The 18,441-nt window shown below is 34.3% G+C and overlaps 1 long non-coding RNA gene across 28 annotated transcripts in view; it reads right to left on the bottom strand.

The window, feature by feature from the left end:
* Positions 1-947: 947 nt before the first annotated feature.
* The window catches only part of LOC121751716, a 29,399-nt gene continuing 11,905 nt past the window's right edge, over positions 948-18,441 (bottom strand). For 7 of the 28 annotated variants that reach the window (XR_006040164.1, XR_006040169.1, XR_006040166.1 and 4 more), the window contains 54 exons: positions 18,339-18,397; positions 18,121-18,244; positions 17,616-17,696; positions 16,999-17,114; positions 16,566-16,863; positions 16,381-16,454; positions 16,184-16,299; positions 15,820-16,047; positions 15,557-15,709; positions 15,338-15,455; positions 15,060-15,206; positions 14,918-14,976; positions 14,700-14,823; positions 14,195-14,275; positions 13,579-13,694; positions 13,146-13,443; positions 12,961-13,034; positions 12,765-12,880; positions 12,400-12,628; positions 12,137-12,289; positions 11,918-12,048; positions 11,641-11,787; positions 11,499-11,557; positions 11,281-11,404; positions 10,966-11,023; positions 10,747-10,796; positions 10,422-10,602; positions 10,101-10,171; positions 9,895-10,010; positions 9,456-9,756; positions 9,018-9,093; positions 8,749-8,906; positions 8,526-8,649; positions 8,288-8,416; positions 8,122-8,178; positions 7,819-7,937; positions 7,489-7,599; positions 7,266-7,390; positions 7,107-7,181; positions 6,701-7,009; positions 6,553-6,628; positions 6,361-6,435; positions 6,024-6,152; positions 5,845-5,945; positions 5,059-5,162; positions 4,778-4,934; positions 3,227-4,681; positions 2,670-3,129; positions 2,491-2,572; positions 2,258-2,378; positions 2,098-2,185; positions 1,865-1,952; positions 1,411-1,506; positions 950-1,074 (listed from right to left, as the gene is read on the bottom strand). This is a non-coding gene — a long non-coding RNA (uncharacterized LOC121751716). Of the gene's footprint in view, positions 1,075-1,410; positions 1,507-1,664; positions 1,953-2,097; positions 2,186-2,257; positions 2,379-2,490; positions 2,573-2,669; positions 3,130-3,226; positions 4,682-4,777; positions 4,935-5,058; positions 5,163-5,844; positions 5,946-6,023; positions 6,153-6,360; positions 6,436-6,552; positions 6,629-6,700; positions 7,010-7,106; positions 7,182-7,265; positions 7,391-7,488; positions 7,600-7,818; positions 7,951-8,121; positions 8,179-8,287; positions 8,417-8,525; positions 8,650-8,748; positions 8,907-9,017; positions 9,094-9,455; positions 9,757-9,894; positions 10,011-10,100; positions 10,172-10,421; positions 10,603-10,746; positions 10,797-10,965; positions 11,024-11,280; positions 11,405-11,498; positions 11,558-11,640; positions 11,788-11,917; positions 12,049-12,136; positions 12,290-12,399; positions 12,629-12,764; positions 12,881-12,960; positions 13,035-13,145; positions 13,444-13,578; positions 13,695-14,194; positions 14,276-14,699; positions 14,824-14,917; positions 14,977-15,059; positions 15,207-15,337; positions 15,456-15,556; positions 15,710-15,819; positions 16,048-16,183; positions 16,300-16,380; positions 16,455-16,565; positions 16,864-16,998; positions 17,115-17,615; positions 17,697-18,120; positions 18,245-18,338; positions 18,398-18,441 lie in introns of those variants that run through there. The other 21 variants (XR_006040152.1, XR_006040173.1, XR_006040172.1 and 18 more) reach the window with 17 other exon arrangements.

Raw genomic sequence — 18,441 nt, 5'->3', positions numbered from 1 at the left:
ACTACATATACACACACTGCGTACATTGCACATAATACACACGCTATACACAATATATAAACACAAACTATATACACAAAATACACACAATCACGTTGCACACACACACTATGCACACAATACACAATTACATTGCACACACTATACACACACTGCACTTACTACTCTAAATCCTAAACAAAATATGCATTACGCACTATATACAAGATACACAGAATACACATAGTTTACACACAATACCCACGCTATACTCAAAACACATATACTTCACATACTACAAAAAAACAAACAAACAAAATAAACTATACACAGAATACGCAGACTATACACACTAAACACAAAATACACACACTAAACACAAATTACACACACTAAACACAAAATACACACATTACACATTATACTCAAAATACAAACATCTACACATACAAAATACACACCGCACCGTACATACGCTACAAAAAAACACACACTATACACAAATATACAAGTATTATAAAATACATGTGCATAGCACACTTAAAACACATTATACAAAAAATACACGCATTAGACACACAATACACATTGCATAATTTATAAACAAAACAAACGTACTAAATACACTATACATAAAAAGACTCACTAGAGAAAGTATACACAAAATACACACACTACTCACAGTATACACTGCGCATACTACACACTACATAGTACAAATTATACACACTATATACAAAATACAAGCATTAGCCATGCACAAAAAAAATACGCACTGCATATACACACACTACGTACATTGCACATAATACACACGCTATACACAATATATAAACACAAACTTCCTTAGCTTAATAAGATTTTGAATACAGGTTGAGATATTAAATTTTGTATAAAAAAAGAAATTCAATCCAATTCAAAACAACCAGAATCACTTGCCATAGACCTATAGCCCGAAAATTCTTAACAAGAAATAAAAGCATATCACATAGACAGTTAATACATCAGTTACCTTCTCAACCAAGCATGGAAGAAAGATGGGTTGCCTCTGCTTCTGTCATAGTGTAGCCCTCATTTTTCAACAGATCCAGAAGCCTGGGATGAAATTTAAGTACCTTATCAAAGTTACAGAAGCTCAAAAGTTAAGAAAGGATACGAGATAGTTTAAATATGATAGATAAGAATTATCAGAACATGTATATACACCTGCTATAACATCATTAGAGAGCTAGATATTGGAGAATCAATAAAAATTTGTAATTTTAGCAATTCCACAAACAAGCAGAATAAACAAATGTTCTAATTGAGAATACTCATCAAATATGCTACAACTCATTTCCTTTTCAGTGAATTCAGTGAGCTTTAATTCAGTGAGCAAAGCACACAGGCATGCTGACAAAAAAAACGACAGATTAATAAAATCCTATTTACCATTAATAAGCATGATGTGTTGGATTCACAAAACCTTAACACAAATTAAGAGTATATCTAAGACTTCAATCACCTCCCTTCCCATGGAGGAAGAGCCTGTATATCATAAACAAATCGAAGGTTAGAAGAAAATTTCAAGTTACACAATCAAAACTAGAATTTATGTTGAAAGAACCTTCTGCAACATCTCAATGCCATCAATTTGACATCATAATGTTTGAGAAGTAAGCAAAGTCACTTACTAACATCTATAAAGAATGTAACATATGATCACATGCAAAAAAATTATATAAGCCACACAGATGCCAAAATAAGTCGAACACTAATGGTCTAACAATTTACTCAAACCCAAAAGCTGAAAAAAGTTCTAAAAAGTTATATGAAGGCCTCCTCTGTGGTATAGAAAAGCTAATCCCACAAAATTAATAAAGAAATCTTATAAGAGAAATGAAACCTCAAAACGAAAACTGAAGATCTTGAATGCGCTCTATATGCAATTCTTCGAATTTGAATCGGAAAACAATAATCATTTCCCTGTCATCCTGCGAGAGTAACACTAAGTTAATAATCTACTTTTTTGGCATAAAAGATACGGGCACTGTTTGCAGAAGATACGGGCACTGTTTGCAGCCTGCAGCTACCAAAATATTTGCACCTTATTGCCCTAAAAAATAAATCTGTGCCAACCTTGCTGATCAAAACTCGTGACTGAATATCGATGTCTTGAATAGACAAGATGGATTCTTGCATGGATCCCTTGTTAGGTGCCAACTCTCTAAATATACAGGACATCAATTAAAATATACATTATGGTTCAGAAGAAAGATATTAACCACAGAAAACATACGAAGGTGCATTTCTACTTTCATGCCAAGATTCGCGGTAACCATGACCGTTTGGTTTTGCTGTCTTTAGGATGCTTTCTGCCGTGATGCTTAACAAAACATATCCACCAGATTCATAATTATCTGCAATGGATATGTGACACGAGAAAAATCAATAAAATGATATGGAAAGTGAAAAAAAATTAATATATTTTTTATTAAGAGATAAGTGAGTTAATGGAAAGTAGCATAATACCTTGAAAAGCTCAATATGGCTTCAGTTGTTTGCTAATAATAGCTAAATCAGAACCTTGTATATCTCTCAAATTCTTGGATACCTATAATGGGAGAGATATAAAATAGATGTGGTGCAATCTAGCAGCTAAAAGAGTTAGCAAGCCTCAATCAAGTAATAAAAATTATGGATGTCCATACCGTTTTATGTCCACAAACCCTCAATACATTAAAGTATGCTTCAGCCGCTTTACGAACATTTGCTGATTTATCCTAGCGTCTGTGAGAACAGCTGAAATACATGGTAGTGGTAGACACAACAAAAGATGAGGTCAACAATACTCAAAACAGAAGTTGGAAAAACACTATTTTCCCAATCGACTACAGACCATTTTATTGGGATGAGAATAGCTAAGTATCTAAGGTACTCAATGACCACTCACGCATATGTAAAGCTATTGGCTTTGAGGAATTCGGGATTTGTTAAATGATCCCAAGTATTTATAATATTGGGATTGAGAATCTCAGTTAGTTAGCGCAAGAGACTCTTAATAAACTAATAACTAATAGTATAAGAGAGCACCAATTGTGGATAAAGTAGCAACAATCAAATTTTTGTTAGTGTCGTGTAGACGCCTTTTTATAGCTCCAAATAGATCTCCTAAAACAAGAAAGAAAAGAGGGCACGTCATGTAGATAATTATTTACTCCATATACAAAATTTGAGACTAGTTTTTTCAAATTTTCGACTGACGTACCAGTTCCATCCAGCAGAACACGTTTGTTCACCTCTTCCAGAATTTTGGTCACACTTTCAGTAGATTCCAAGCGGACCTAGAAGAAGATAAAGTCAGATTGATGGATGCCCTCTTAAATCATTCAAAGATTTGATGATTAACAAACATATACTCCATATAACAAACTTATATTGGGAAAACTGACAGTTTTACACCAAAAAGAATTTACCTCGTAGTAAAGCAGGTTTAATGCAGAAATACCTTTACATCTTCCAGAAAAGCAAAAAACAGTAAATTCCTGTTCACCAGATGCAGTTAATTCCTGGATGCAGCACCTGAACATTTTTCTCATTCCAGCCAGGAATAACACAGTAAAAGGATCAACATCTCAACAGATGGATCCAAATTCGTTTGTTATTCAATCTGGTCTTCAAAGACACAATAGCTGAAACAAAAAACTTAGTAGCAAGATAACAATTTTGAATAAGCAGCCCCATCTGCCAATGCAATTCATACAAAAGAATCACAGTAAGCGCAATACTCTAACATCAAAGAACCAAAGACAACATGTATATAATAGTAATATCTAGCATTTTTAGAAAAGCCCAATAAATAAAGGAGTATATAAATATTCACCAGATGAAGCAAAGAGAATATCAAGAAAAATAAAAATAAAAAGGCATGATATGAGGATTAATCTACTACATAGGTACTATTTCGCTTCAAACAATGGCAAAGGAATGGATAAAGGTTTATCTTGAAAGCAAAAGAAAAATTCAAAACAAGCAGATTTCTTGACTCCATAAACTTGTAAATAATGGATGGACAAATAATAACTAAGACAGAACATTACCATGTACTTAAGTTGCTAAATCTATAAAATATTTAAGTATATTAACTAACCAGAAAATAGAAAAACAAACAATATCTTAAACAGGAGCATATTAACTAACCAGAAAATAATTCCTCAAGAAATACAAAGGAAGGATAAAATTATATTGAAAAATGATCATCTATGAAATGATCAAAAGACACCAATTGACTTACAAAAAAAGTGGGCTACAATGAACCCACGATGCAAAACCATAAATTAGGGGGGGCATACAAAAACTAAGAGTGAAGCACCTACATAGATCTCCAAAAGTTAAAACAACTATCAATCGATTAAGTAAGACTATGCAAATGCTTTCAAACAATGTCGTCAAACTATGCAACATAACATTCTTACAGAAGGAAGATTCACTACATCAATAATATAATAACAATACATAATTAAAAGAAAAAATAAACAAAATAAAACAGATCAAGAAATAATACATTCGTGACCTTGATCAAACATTTAACAACCAAATCGCAGAATTTCTGGTTTCTGATTGCTAGAGACTCATTTGATGCTGGAGAAGGCCATCTTAATGGATCCAAAGGTCTTAACAGATTTATAAGCACAACAAATGATGAATTACGCTATGCATTATCCTGCACGTGCAATCCGGCCCCACAACAACAATTATATTCACAAGAGAGGAGAAAAACTAGCAATGCTTGCCTCATAAGTTTTATAGTGATAGTTACCAGAACCTTTAACATCAGAGCATTAAAAGCTCTCAAAAGTTGACTTCCATCATCCATCCGTGGAACCCTATCATCCAAAAGCCATAGCAACAGTTTCGTGTAAGATGAGACTAGTACTCTCCTTATCTCCATAAGCAAGCCTCTTGTTCTAAAAAGTCTGCAACAAAAGCAATACCAACTTCAGACCTCAATTAACACACAAATAATAAAAATCATGACATGACTCTTCAATTTTAGGCGCTATAAGTTTTTTAGGTCAAAATAATAATTGCCTTATTCACCGGGCATGAAACTAGTTAATCAGCATCATTCTGTATTTCTTCCATTGTGCTGCCCTTGGGGTCAGCAGTTGCTTAAGCCAATTCATGGCACACAACTTTCATCCCTTCAACAACATATTGGCAAAAAAACAAAAATAAGTTTCTCAAAAGATAGCTATAATTGCCCAAATAATGTAGAAATGACATTGGACAAACAAAACAGAATCAGAGATATTGTCAGTAGAAAAATTATGAAGAAAAAATTAGAAAAATAGATAAACAAAGTTCCAATTCAAGCAATAAGAACATTACTAATACAATTTTGAAGAACAAATAATTATATGAAATCATGTGAACATACAAAATGTAAAGGCTATGCAAAGGTCTTAACAAATACGCAATTTTTTAAACATTTTTAGACATCACTAACCAACATCAACCACTTAGCAATGCAGTCTTGTTAGATCTTTAAAATAAAAGGTCAATCAAAGTTACAGAAGATCAAGAGTCGAGAAAGGATACGAGATAGTTTAAATATGATAGATAAGAATTATAAGGACATATGTATTCACTTGCTGTAACATCATTATAGAGATAGATATTGGAGACTCAATAACAATTTGTAATTTTAGCAATTCTAGAAACAAACTGAATAAACAAATGTCCTAATAACAAGTGTCCTGAGAACACTCATAAAATATGCAACCACTCATTTCTTTTTCAAAAATATCATTTGATAAATTCACACAGCCAAGCACATGGGCATGCTAACTAAAAAAACAAACAAATTAATAAAATCCTATTCACCTTTAATAAGCATGATGTGTTGAATTCACAAAACCTCAACACAAACCACTTTAAAAGTATATCTAAGACTTCAATCACCTCCCTTCCCATGGAGGAAGAGCCTGTATATCATAAACAAATCGAAGGTAAAAGAAAATTGCAAGTTACATAATCAAAACTAGAATTTATGTTGAAATAACCTTTTGCAACATCTCAATGCCATCAACTTGATTTTTGAAGTCAGCACTTAGAGCCTCCGATGCAGATCCTCTCGAAAGTATTTCATGACATCATTCTTTTTGAAGTAAGCATAGTCCCTTACTAAAAATCTATAAAGAATGTAGCATATCATCACATACATAAATATTACATAAGCCACACAAATGCTAAAACAAGTCAACGCTGATGGTCTGCTACTATTTACCCAAACCCAAAAGCTGATAAAAATTTGCAAAAGCTGTATGAAGACCTCCTCCGTGGAATGGAAAATCTAATCTGATAAAATTAATAAATAAAATCTTAAAAGAGAGCAGAAACCTCAAGATCTTGAATTTCCTCTACACGCAATTCATCTAATTTGAATCTGTGAACAATAATTCTTTCTCTGCCATCCTGCGAGAGTAACACTAAGTCAATAATCTACTATGCGGCCTTAAAAGCTACAACATTGTGTGCAGCGTTATCAAAATAATTGCACCTTGTTGCCCGATAAAATAAATGTGAACCAACCTTGTGGTGACTGAATGTTGATGTCTTGAAAAGACAAGATAGATTCTTGCTTGAATCCCTTGTTAGGCACAACTCTCTAAATAAACAGGACATCAATTAACAAATACATTATGGTTTAGAAGAAATATATTAACCACAAAAAACATACTGAAGGTGCATTTCTTCTTCCATGTTGAGATTCGCGGTCGCCATTTCCATTAGGTTTTGCTGTCTTTAGGCTGCTTTCCAACGTGATGCTTGACGAAACAAATTCACCAGATTCATAATTATTCTGCAATGGATATGTGGCACAAGAAAAATCAACATAATGATGTGAAAAAGTAGAAAAACAATATAAATTTTTTATTAGGAGATGAGTGATTTAATGGAAAGTAGCATGAAAAGCTCCATATGGCTTCAGTCGTTTGCTAATATCAGCTAAAGCTTAATCTTGTATATCTCTCAAATTTTCGGATACCTGTAAGGCGAGAGATATAAGATAGGTCTAGCGACATCTAGCAGCTAAAAGAGTTAGCAAACCTCAATAAAGTAATAAAAATTTTGGATGTTCATACCGTTTCATGTCCACAAACCCTCAATATTTCATTAAATCATGCTTCAGTCTCTTTATGAACATCTGTTGATTTATCCTAGAAAGGTAACCAAGAAATATCCTGAGACAAAGTTGGCACAAACAGCTACCTGAAGAATATCAACTTTGAATAACAAAATACCGTAATAGCAGATGTAGTGGGTTTGATTAGCTTGATTGCATCATGAAACTCAGCTAATCCAGCAAGTTGTCTTGATAGCCAATCAAATTTCGCCCCTCTGCGCCTACTTTAGCCTGTGAGAATAGCTGAAATATATGGTAGCAGAAGACAACAACAAACGATGAGGTCAGGGATACTCAAAGCAGAAGTTCGAAAAACACTATTTTACAAATCGACTACAGACCATTTTATTGGGATGGGCAGCACAAGGCCAAGTGTCTAAGGTACTCAATGTAAACTCACGCATATGCTTTCTGTTGTCGCCAAGGCATTTCAAAACATCTGAAAGAATGCCCTGCATGGGCCACATTCATGTAAATGATCAAGCTTTCACAAGAGCTATGTACATGACAGAAGAGTTTCAATATTGTGATTTAAAGGTATAACTATTGGCTTTGAGGAATTCTGGATTTAATAAATGATCCCAAGCATTTATAATATTGGGATTGTAAATCTCAGTTAGTTAGCGCAAGTGACTCTTAATAAACCTATAAGTAATAGTATAAGAGAGTACCTAGCTTAATTTCTGCTGTCCCATTGTGGTCCCAAGAGCACCAATTGTGGACAAAGTAGCAATTATCAAATTTTTGTTACTATTGTGTAGACGCCCTTTTAGAGCTCCAAATAGATCTCCTAAAACAAGAAGCTAAGATGGCACATCATGTAGATAATTATATACTCCATATACAAAATTTATCAAATTTTCCCTTTTAGAGCTCCAAATAGATCTAATAAAACAAGAAAGATAAGATGGCACATCATGTAGATAATTATATACTCCATATACAAAATTTATCAAATTTTCCACTGAACATACCAGTTCCAGTTCACCTCTTCAGAATTTGGTTACATTTTTAATAGATTCCAAGTGGACCTAGACAGAAGATAAAGTCAGATTGACGGCATGCCCTCTTAAATCATAAACATATTTGATGATTAACAAACATAAACTCCATATTACAAATCTTCCAATCAGAACTCACTAAGCCTTTTAACAAAGTGGGGGTGATCTTTTAAACAGTATCTTCACGTGGAAGTCCATCCAGGCCACCAGTCACCACAGATGATGTAGAATAAGTTACTTTAACAACCTTCTTTGGAGCTGCAGATGCCTGCAAAGAGTAATATTTGTAAATTTGAATTGAAGAACAAGCTTATATTGGGAAAAATGGCAGTTGCACTACATAATTAAAATTTAAGAAAAAAAACTAGATATAATACCTTTGGAGCTTGATCAAACATTTTAACAACCAAATCAGAGAACTGAAGATGGACGTCTTGATGGATCCAGATTTCCTAACAGATTTATAAGCACAAGAATTGATGATGTACGTTCTGTGTTATCCTGCACGTGCAATCCAGCCACACAATAGCAATTATATGCGCAAGAAGAGAGGAGAAAAAACAAGCCAAGCATGCCTCATAAGTTTACAGAGATAGTTACCAGAATCTTTAACATCAAAACATTCAAAGCTGTTAAAATTTGACTTCCATCATCCATCTCCGGAACCCTATCATCCAAAAGCCAGAGTAACAGTTCCGTGATGAGACTATGAGAGGACTCTCCTTAAATGCATAAGCAAGCCTCTTGTTCTGAAAAGTCTGCAACAAAAGCAATAACCACTTCAGACCTCAATTGACACCCAAATAATCAAAACCATGACATGACACTTTAATTTTAGACATTATTACTTAAAACATCAGACTAATTACCTATATCATAGTATTCAGGACATATTTACAAGATCTTGAAAGGCACCAGTGAGGCGGAAGTCAAAAGTCTTCACAACTTGCATGAAAAGATACCAATTGTGAGGACCTCATAGAAACAATGCCTAAGAGGTATGTCAAAAATAGCATAACAATGTCTTATTCGCCATGCGTGAAACTACCCTATCAGCATCTTTCACTATGTCAAACTAAAATCACAACTCTTATTTACACAGTTAACTCTAACAGCTGTTGGGTGTCAGATCTATTCCAATCCTAATTAGAAAAAGAAACAAAACATAAAGATGGCATTTGTTCAATTTATACATCAACGATCAGTCCATAGAATGAAAAAGTCAAATAACTACTTAAAAACACATCTATTATCATTTTTATGGGCATTGTAATTTAAAAAATAATAGAACACAGTTTTTGACTAACCCGGTTTATAGGCAATAAGATGCAACTGGCCGAAAAATGGCACTCGGATCCCTAGCAAAGTTGCCCAGTGCTTGAATAGCTTTATATGCAACAACAATTTTTTCATTTTTTCCCTTTTTTTCCTTTTTTTCTTCTTTTTTTCTTTTTTCTTTTTCCTTTTTCCTTTTTTTCCTTTACTTGCCTTTTTTGTAGGAAGGGTTATCAGGCCCTTAGCAAGATTGCATAGTGCTTGAATAGCTTCAGCTGCAACAACAATGTTTTTTCTTTTTTTTTCTTCAATAATGTTTACATTTGTGACAAACTGCAAAATTCGAAAATGTTGCACACAGGCAACACCCATTATTTGGTCACGATATTAACACCAACACTATGTTCTGCATAAAATCATGAATAACATGGTTTGAGTTGTGGACTTTTGGTCCAGGAAACTATAGCATACCTTCTTCAATATTAGATAACTTTCTGAAAAAAATCCGCAGGAGCATTCTTTTTGGTTGATGCATGTTCGGTTAGTTCAGCAACAGCCACTTTCCTCTCACACCATTTTGAAGCTTTCTAAAATAAAAGACAAAAATTATGAATTGCCTACAATAAATAATTTTTTGAATATTTTTAATAGGTAAAAGACAAAGATAGGCCACTTACCACCGCTTCCCAAAATCCAGACTTCTCCAACGGCTTAAATATATCAACTGCATCGATAAGGTCCTGAGGAGCTGATAGGGAAGATATCTTAGACTCGTAAAAGATAGCCAGAAATCTAAGCCTCTAAGGTAAAACAACACGAGGGTAAAATATCAGTATCATTTACAAAGGCAGCTTCAATTCATTAAAGCTTAAGATGGTTGGTCAGAATCGATGATGCATATAAATTGTGGTTCACACAAAACCTAGAACCTAATCAAGGAATGGGTTAGGCAAGGGGGTAGACAGATTCGACAAAAGTAAAAGACAACATTGTATTACCTCGACCTTTGGCTACGTGGTGACTTGACAACATTGGCAAGATGTACACTCAAGCCACGTATCTAAGGTACTCAATGTACACTCAAGCATATGCTTTTTGTTGTCACCAAGGCATCTGAAAAATCTGAAAGAATCCCTTGCACGAGCCACATTCGTGTAAATGATCAAGCCTTCACATGAGCTATGTACATGAAAGAAGAGTATCAATATTGGGATTTAAAGATACAACTATTGGCTTTGAGGAATTCCGGATTTAATAAACGATCCCAAGCATTTATATTATTGAGATTGTAATAAACCTATAACCTATAGTATAAAAGAGTACCTAGCTTGACTTCTCAACTGGATGTCCCATTGTAGTCCGAAAAGCACCAACTGTGGACAAAGTAGCAATTATCAAATTTTAGAACTGTCATGTAGAGGCACTTATAAAGCTCGAAATAGATCTCCTAAAACAAGAAAGATAAAAGGGCACATCATGTAGATAATAATATACTCCATATACAAAATTTGATAGTTATATCAAATTTTCTACTGAACGTACCGTTACAGTTCTCCTCTTCCAGAGTTTTGGTTACGTTTTCAATAGATTCCAAGTGGACCTAGACAGAAGATAAAGTCAGATTGACGGCATGCCCTCTTAAATCATAAACAAATTTGATGATTAACAAATTAAAACAATAACTATCAAATCGACTATGTAAGACTATGCAAATAGTGATCATCAAACTATGCAACATAAAATTCATACAAAAGGAAGATCCACAACATCACAATATGATAAAAACACTACATAATTAAAAAAGATAAAACAAGATATCACATTATAGTCCCAAGAGTACCAATTATAAAAGAGTACCTAGCTTGACTTCTCAACTGGATATCCCATTATAGTCCCAAGAGTACCAATTATGGACAAAGTAGCACTTATCAAATTTTAGAACTGTCGTGTAGACGCCTTTATAGAGCTCCAAATAGATCTCCTAAAACAAGAATGATAAGAGGGCACATCAGTAGATAATAATATACTCCATATACAAAATTTGATAGTTATTTCAAATTTTCCACTAAACGTACCAGTTCCAGTTCACCTCTTCTAGAATTTTGGTTACATTTTCAATAGACTCCAAGTGGACCTAGACAGAAGATAAAGTCAACATGCCCTCTTAAATCATAAACAAATTTGATGATTAACAAACATATACTCCATATTACAAACCTTCCAATCAGGACTCTATAAGTCTTTTAACAAAGTGGGGGTGATCTTTTCACTTATATCTTCAAGTGGAAGTCCATCTATGCCAACAGTCACCACAGATGATGTAGAATAAGTTACTTTAACAACCTTCTTTGGAGTTGCAGATTCCTGCAAAGAGTAATACTTGTAAATTTGAATTGAAGAACAAGCTCATATTGGGAAAAATGACAGTATCACAACAGCAATAGAATAATAACACTACATAATTAAAATTTATAAAAAAAACAAAATATAACACCTTTGGAGCATGATCAAACATTTAAAGATTTCTGATCTGAAGATGGACATCTTGATGGATCCAGAGGTCTTTACAGATTTATAAGCCCAGGAAATGATGACGTATATTCTGCGTTATCCTGCACGTGCAATCTGGCCACACAATAGCAATTATATTCACAAGAGGAGAGGAGAAAAAACAAGCCATGCTTGCCTCTCATAAGTTTACAGTGATACTTACCAAAATTTTTAACATCAGAACATTCAAAGCAGTTAAAATTTGACTTCCATCATCCATCTCCGGAAGCCTATCATCCAAAAGCCAGAGTAACAGTTCCTTGATGAGAAGAGTACATTCCTTAACTGCATAAGCAAGGCTCTTGCTCTGAAAAGTCTGTGACAAAAGCAATAACCACTTCAGGCTTAATTGACACCCAAATAATCAAAATCATGACATGACTCTTCAATTTTAGGCGTTATTAGTTAAAAGGTCAGACTAATTACCTAGCAATGTTGCCCAATGCTTGAATAGCTTTATATGGAGTAGCAATTATTTTTTTTTCTCTTTTTCCCTTTTTTTTCCTTTTTTTTCTTTTTTTTTCCTTTTTTCTCTTTTTTAGAAGGGTTCTCAGGCCCTTAGGAAGGTTGCCCAGCGCTTGAATAGCTTCAGCTGCAACAACAATGTTTTTTCCTTTTTCTTCCTTCCTTCAGTAACATTTACATTCGTGATAACCTGCAAAAATCAAAATGTTTTGCAGACAACACCATTTACATTTTCACGATATTATCACCAACAATATATTCTGCGAAAAGTCAAGAAAAACCTTAATTGAGTTGTGGGCTTGTGGTCAAGAAAAACCATAGCATACCTTCTTTAATGTATGACAAACATTCTGAAAAAATCTCCAAGAGAAATCTTTTTGGTGGAAGCAAGTTCGGTAAGTTCAGCAACAACTTCTTTCCTCTCACGCCATTCTGAAGCTTTCTGAAAATAAAATGCAAAGGCCACATTAAATTATTTTTTGAATATTTTTCATAGGTAAAGGACAGGGATAGGCCACTTACCACCGCTTCCCAAAATCCAGACTTCTCCTAAGTAGGCTTTAATATATCAACTGGATCGACAAGGTCCTGAGGTGCTGATAGGGAAGACATCTTAGACTCATAAAAGAAAACCAGAAATCTAAGCCTCTAAGGTAAAACAACACGAAGGTATAATAGCAGTATCATTTACAAAGTTCTGGACTAACCGGTTTACAGGCAAATAAGAAGCGACAACTGGCCAAAAAATGGGCTCTCGGATCCCCAGCAAAGTTGCCCAGTGCTTGAATTGCATCAACAATTATTTTTTCCTTTTTTTTCTTTTTTTGCTTTTTTCATTTTTTTTCCTTTTTTTTCTTTTTGTTCTTTTTTTTCTATTTTTAGGAAGGGTTCTCATGCTCTTAGGAAGGTTGCCCAGCACTTGAATAGCTTCAGCTGCAACAACAATGTTTTTTTCTTTTTTTCCTTTTTTTTCCTTCCGTCAGTAACATTTACATGCGTGATAACCTGCAAAAATCAAAATGTTGTGCAGATAACACCAATTACATTTTCACAATATTAACACCAACAATATTTCTGCGAAAAGTCAAGAAAAACCTTAATTGAGTTGTGGACTTGTGGTCAAGGAAACCCATAGCATACCTTCTTTAATGTATGACAAACTTTCTGAAAAAATCTCCAAGAGAAATCTTTTTGGTTGAAGCAAGTTCGGCTAGTTCAGCAACAGCCTCTTTCCTCTCCCACCATTTTGAAGCTTTCTGAAAATAAAATACAAAAATTATGAATAAAAGGCTACGTTAAATTATTTTTGAATATTTTTCATAGGTATAGAACAAAGATAGGCCATTTAACACCCTTTCCTAAAATCCAGACTTCTCCAAAGGCTTTAATATATCAACTGGATCAATAAGGTCCTGAGGTGCTGATAGGGAAGATATCTTAGACTCGTAAAAGACAGCCATAAATCTAAGCCTCAAGGTAAAACAACACGAAGGTATAATAGCAATATCATTTACAAAGCCATCTCCAATTTATAAGCTTAAGATGGTTGGGCTAGAGCTATGCTGCACATAAAATTGCGGTTAACGCAAAACCTAGAACCTAATTAAGGATTGGGCTAGGCTAGGGGGTGGACAGATTCTGCAAAAGTAAGTGACAGCATTAAATTGGCCTGATCCTAGGCTACGTGGGGAGTTGACAACATTGACCAGAAACATTGTTCAAATGCCAAACAAAGACTTAAGCAGAGTACACATACCATCAGCTACACTCTTAAGTGGGTACAGAACCCACAGCCAAAGGAACAGCTTCTGGTCTTGGCTCCTTAACCTGCTCAGACCTGCCAAATGGAATATGCAAGATATATTGATCTCAATCATAAGAAAATTTAATTTATACATGTTGCATTATAAATAGAGACTGAGAGCTGCATGTGTCAAATAACAACTATAGCATAGAAGATCAACATTCACAAGTTGCATAAATATTGAGACATTAAACCGAAAGAACATAGAATCGTATAGAATCAGACTGAACTAAGACTGAAGCACCTGCATAGATCATAGATCTCCAACAGTTAAAACAATAACTATCAAATCGACTATGTAAGACTATGCAAATAGTGATCATCAAACTATGCAACATAAAATTCATACAAAAGGAAGATCCACAACATCACAATATGATAAAAACACTACATAATTAAAAAAGATAAAACAAGATATCCCATTATAGTCCCAAGAGTACCAATTATAAAAGAGTACCTAGCTTGACTTCTCAACTGGATATCCCATTATAGTCCCAAAAGTACCAATTATGGACAAAGTAGCACTTATCAAATTTTAGAACTGTTGTGTAGACGCCCTTATAGAGCTCCAAATAGATCTCCTAAAACAAGAATGATAAGAGGGCACATCAGTAGATAATAATATACTCCATATACAAAATTTGATAGTTATTTCAAATTTTCCACTAAACGTACCAGTTCCAGTTCACCTCTTCTAGAATTTTGGTTACATTTTCAATAGACTCCAAGTGGACCTAGACAGAAGATAAAGTCAGCATGCCCTCTTAAATCATAAACAAATTTGATGATTAACAAACATATACTCCGTATTACAAACCTTCCAATCAGGACTCTATAAGTCATTTAACAATGTGGGGGTGATCTTTTCACTTATATCTTCACGTGGAAGTCCATCTATGCCACCAGTCACCACAGATGATGTAGAATAAGTTACTTTAACAACCTTCTTTGGAGTTGCATATTCCTGCAAAGAGTAATACTTGTAAATTTGAATTGAAGAACAAGCTCATATTGGGAAAAATGACAGTATCACAACAGCAATAGAATAATAACACTACATAATTAAAATTTATAAAAAAAAACAAAATATAACACCTTTGGAGCATGATCAAACATTTAAAGATTTCTGATCTGAAGATGGACATCTTGATGGATCCAGAGGTCTTTACAGATTTATAAGCCCAGGAAATGATGACGTATATTCTGCGTTATCCTGCACGTGCAATCCGGCCACACAATAGCAATTATATTCACAAGAGGAGAGGAGAAAAAACAAGCCATGCTTGCCTCTCATAAGTTTACAGTGATACTTACCAGAATTTTTAAAATCAGAACATTCAAAGCAGTTAAAATTTGACTTCCATCATCCATCTCCGGAAGCCTATCATCCAAAAGCCAGAGTAACAGTTCCTTGATGAGAAGAGTACATTCCTTAACTGCATAAGCAAGGCTCTTGCTCTGAAAAGTCTGTGACAAAAGCAATAACCACTTCAGGCTTTATTGACACCCAAATAATCAAAATCATGACATGACTCTTCAATTTTAGGCGTTATTAGTTAAAAGGTCAGACTAATTACCTTGCAATGTTGCCCAATGCTTTAATAGCTTTATACGCAGTAGCAATTATTTTTTCTCTTTCTCCCTTTTTTTTCCTTTTTTTTCTTTTTTTTTTCCTATTTTCTCTTTTTTTAGAAGGGTTCTCAGGCCATTAGGAAGGTTGCCCAGCGCTTGAATAGCTTCAGCTGCAACAACAATGTTTTTTCCTTTTTCTTCCTTCCTTCAGTAACATTTACATTCGTGATAACCTGCAAAAATCAAAATGTTTTGCAGACAACACCATTTACATTTTCACGATATTATCACCAACAATATATTCTGCGAAAAGTCAAGAAAAACCTTAATTGAGTTGTGGGCTTGTGGTCAAGAAAAACCATAGCATACCTTCTTTAATGTATGACAAACATTCTGAAAAAATCTCCAAGAGAAATCTTTTTGGTGGAAGCAAGTTCGGTTAGTTCAGCAACAGCTTCTTTCCTCTCACGCCATTCTGAAGCTTTCTGAAAATAAAATGCAAAGGCCACATTCAAATTTTTTTTTGAATATTTTTCATAGGTAAAGGACAGGGATAGGCCACTTACCACCGCTTCCCAAAATCCAGACTTCTCCTAAGTAGGCTTTAATATATCAACTGGATCGACAAGGTCCTGAGGTGCTGATAGGGAAGACATCTTAGACTCATAAAAGAAAACCAGAAATCTAAGCCTCTAAGGTAAAAAAACACGAAGGTATAATAGCAGTATCATTTACAAAGTTCTGGACTAACCGGTTTACAGGCAAATAAGAAGCGACAACTGGCCAAAAAATGGGCTCTCGGATCCCCAGCAAAGTTGCCCAGTGCTTGAATTGCATCAACAATTATTTTTTCCTTTTTTTTCTTTTTTTGCTTTTTTCATTTTTTTTCCTTTTTTTTCTTTTTGTTCTTTTTTTTCTATTTTTAGGAAGGGTTCTCATGCTCTTAGGAAGGTTGCCCAGCACTTGAATAGCTTCAGCTGCAACAACAATGTTTTTTTCTTTTTTTCCTTTTTTTTCCTTCCGTCAGTAACATTTACATGCGTGATAACCTGCAAAAATCAAAATGTTGTGCAGATAACACCAATTACATTTTCACAATATTAACACCAACAATATTTCTGCGAAAAGTCAAGAAAAACCTTAATTGAGTTGTGGACTTGTGGTCAAGGAAACCCATAGCATACCTTCTTTAATGTATGACAAACTTTCTGAAAAAATCTCCAAGAGAAATCTTTTTGGTTGAAGCAAGTTCGGCTAGTTCAGCAACAGCCTCTTTCCTCTCCCACCATTTTGAAGCTTTCTGAAAATAAAATACAAAAATTATGAATAAAAGGCTACGTTAAATTATTTTTTGAATATTTTTCATAGGTATAGAACAAAGATAGGCCATTTAACACCCTTTCCTAAAATCCAGACTTCTCCAAAGGCTTTAATATATCAACTGGATCAATAAGGTCCTGAGGTGCTGATAGGGAAGATATCTTAGACTCGTAAAAGACAGCCATAAATCTAAGCCTCAAGGTAAAACAACACGAAGGTATAATAGCAATATCATTTACAAAGCCATCTCCAATTTATAAGCTTAAGATGGTTGGGCTAGAGCTATGCTGCACATAAAATTGCGGTTAACGCAAAACCTAGAACCTAATTAAGGATTGGGCTAGGCTAGGGGGTGGACAGATTCTGCAAAAGTAAGTGACAGCATTAAATTGGCCTGATCCTAGGCTACGTGGGGAGTTGACAACATTGACCAGAAACATTGTTCAAATGCCAAACAAAGACTTAAGCAGAGTACACATACCATCAGCTACACTCTTAAGTGGGTACAGAACCCACAGCCAAAGGAACAGCTTCTGGTCTTGGCTCCTTAACCTGCTCAGACCTGCCAAATGGAATATGCAAGATATATTGATCTCAATCATAAGAAAATTTAATTTATACATGTTGCATTATAAATAGAGACTGAGAGCTGCATGTGTCAAATAACAACTATAGCATAGAAGATCAACATTCACAAGTTGCATAAATATTGAGACATTAAACCGAAAGAACATAGAATCGTATAGAATCAGACTGAACTAAGACTGAAGCACCTGCATAGATCATAGATCTCCAACAGTTAAAACAATAACTATCAAATCGACTATGTAAGACTATGCAAATAGTGATCATCAAACTATGCAACATAAAATTCATACAAAAGGAAGATCCACAACATCACAATATGATAAAAACACTACATAATTAAAAAAGATAAAACAAGATATCCCATTATAGTCCCAAGAGTACCAATTATAAAAGAGTACCTAGCTTGACTTCTCAACTGGATATCCCATTATAGTCCCAAAAGTACCAATTATGGACAAAGTAGCACTTATCAAATTTTAGAACTGTTGTGTAGACGCCCTTATAGAGCTCCAAATAGATCTCCTAAAACAAGAATGATAAGAGGGCACATCAGTAGATAATAATATACTCCATATACAAAATTTGATAGTTATTTCAAATTTTCCACTAAACGTACCAGTTCCAGTTCACCTCTTCTAGAATTTTGGTTACATTTTCAATAGACTCCAAGTGGACCTAGACAGAAGATAAAGTCAGCATGCCCTCTTAAATCATAAACA

This window comes from Salvia splendens, chromosome 10 (genome assembly GCF_004379255.2).
Source record: "Salvia splendens isolate huo1 chromosome 10, SspV2, whole genome shotgun sequence".
NCBI lineage: Eukaryota > Viridiplantae > Streptophyta > Magnoliopsida > Lamiales > Lamiaceae > Salvia > Salvia splendens.
This window is presented reverse-complemented; position numbering and strand designations above follow the sequence as displayed.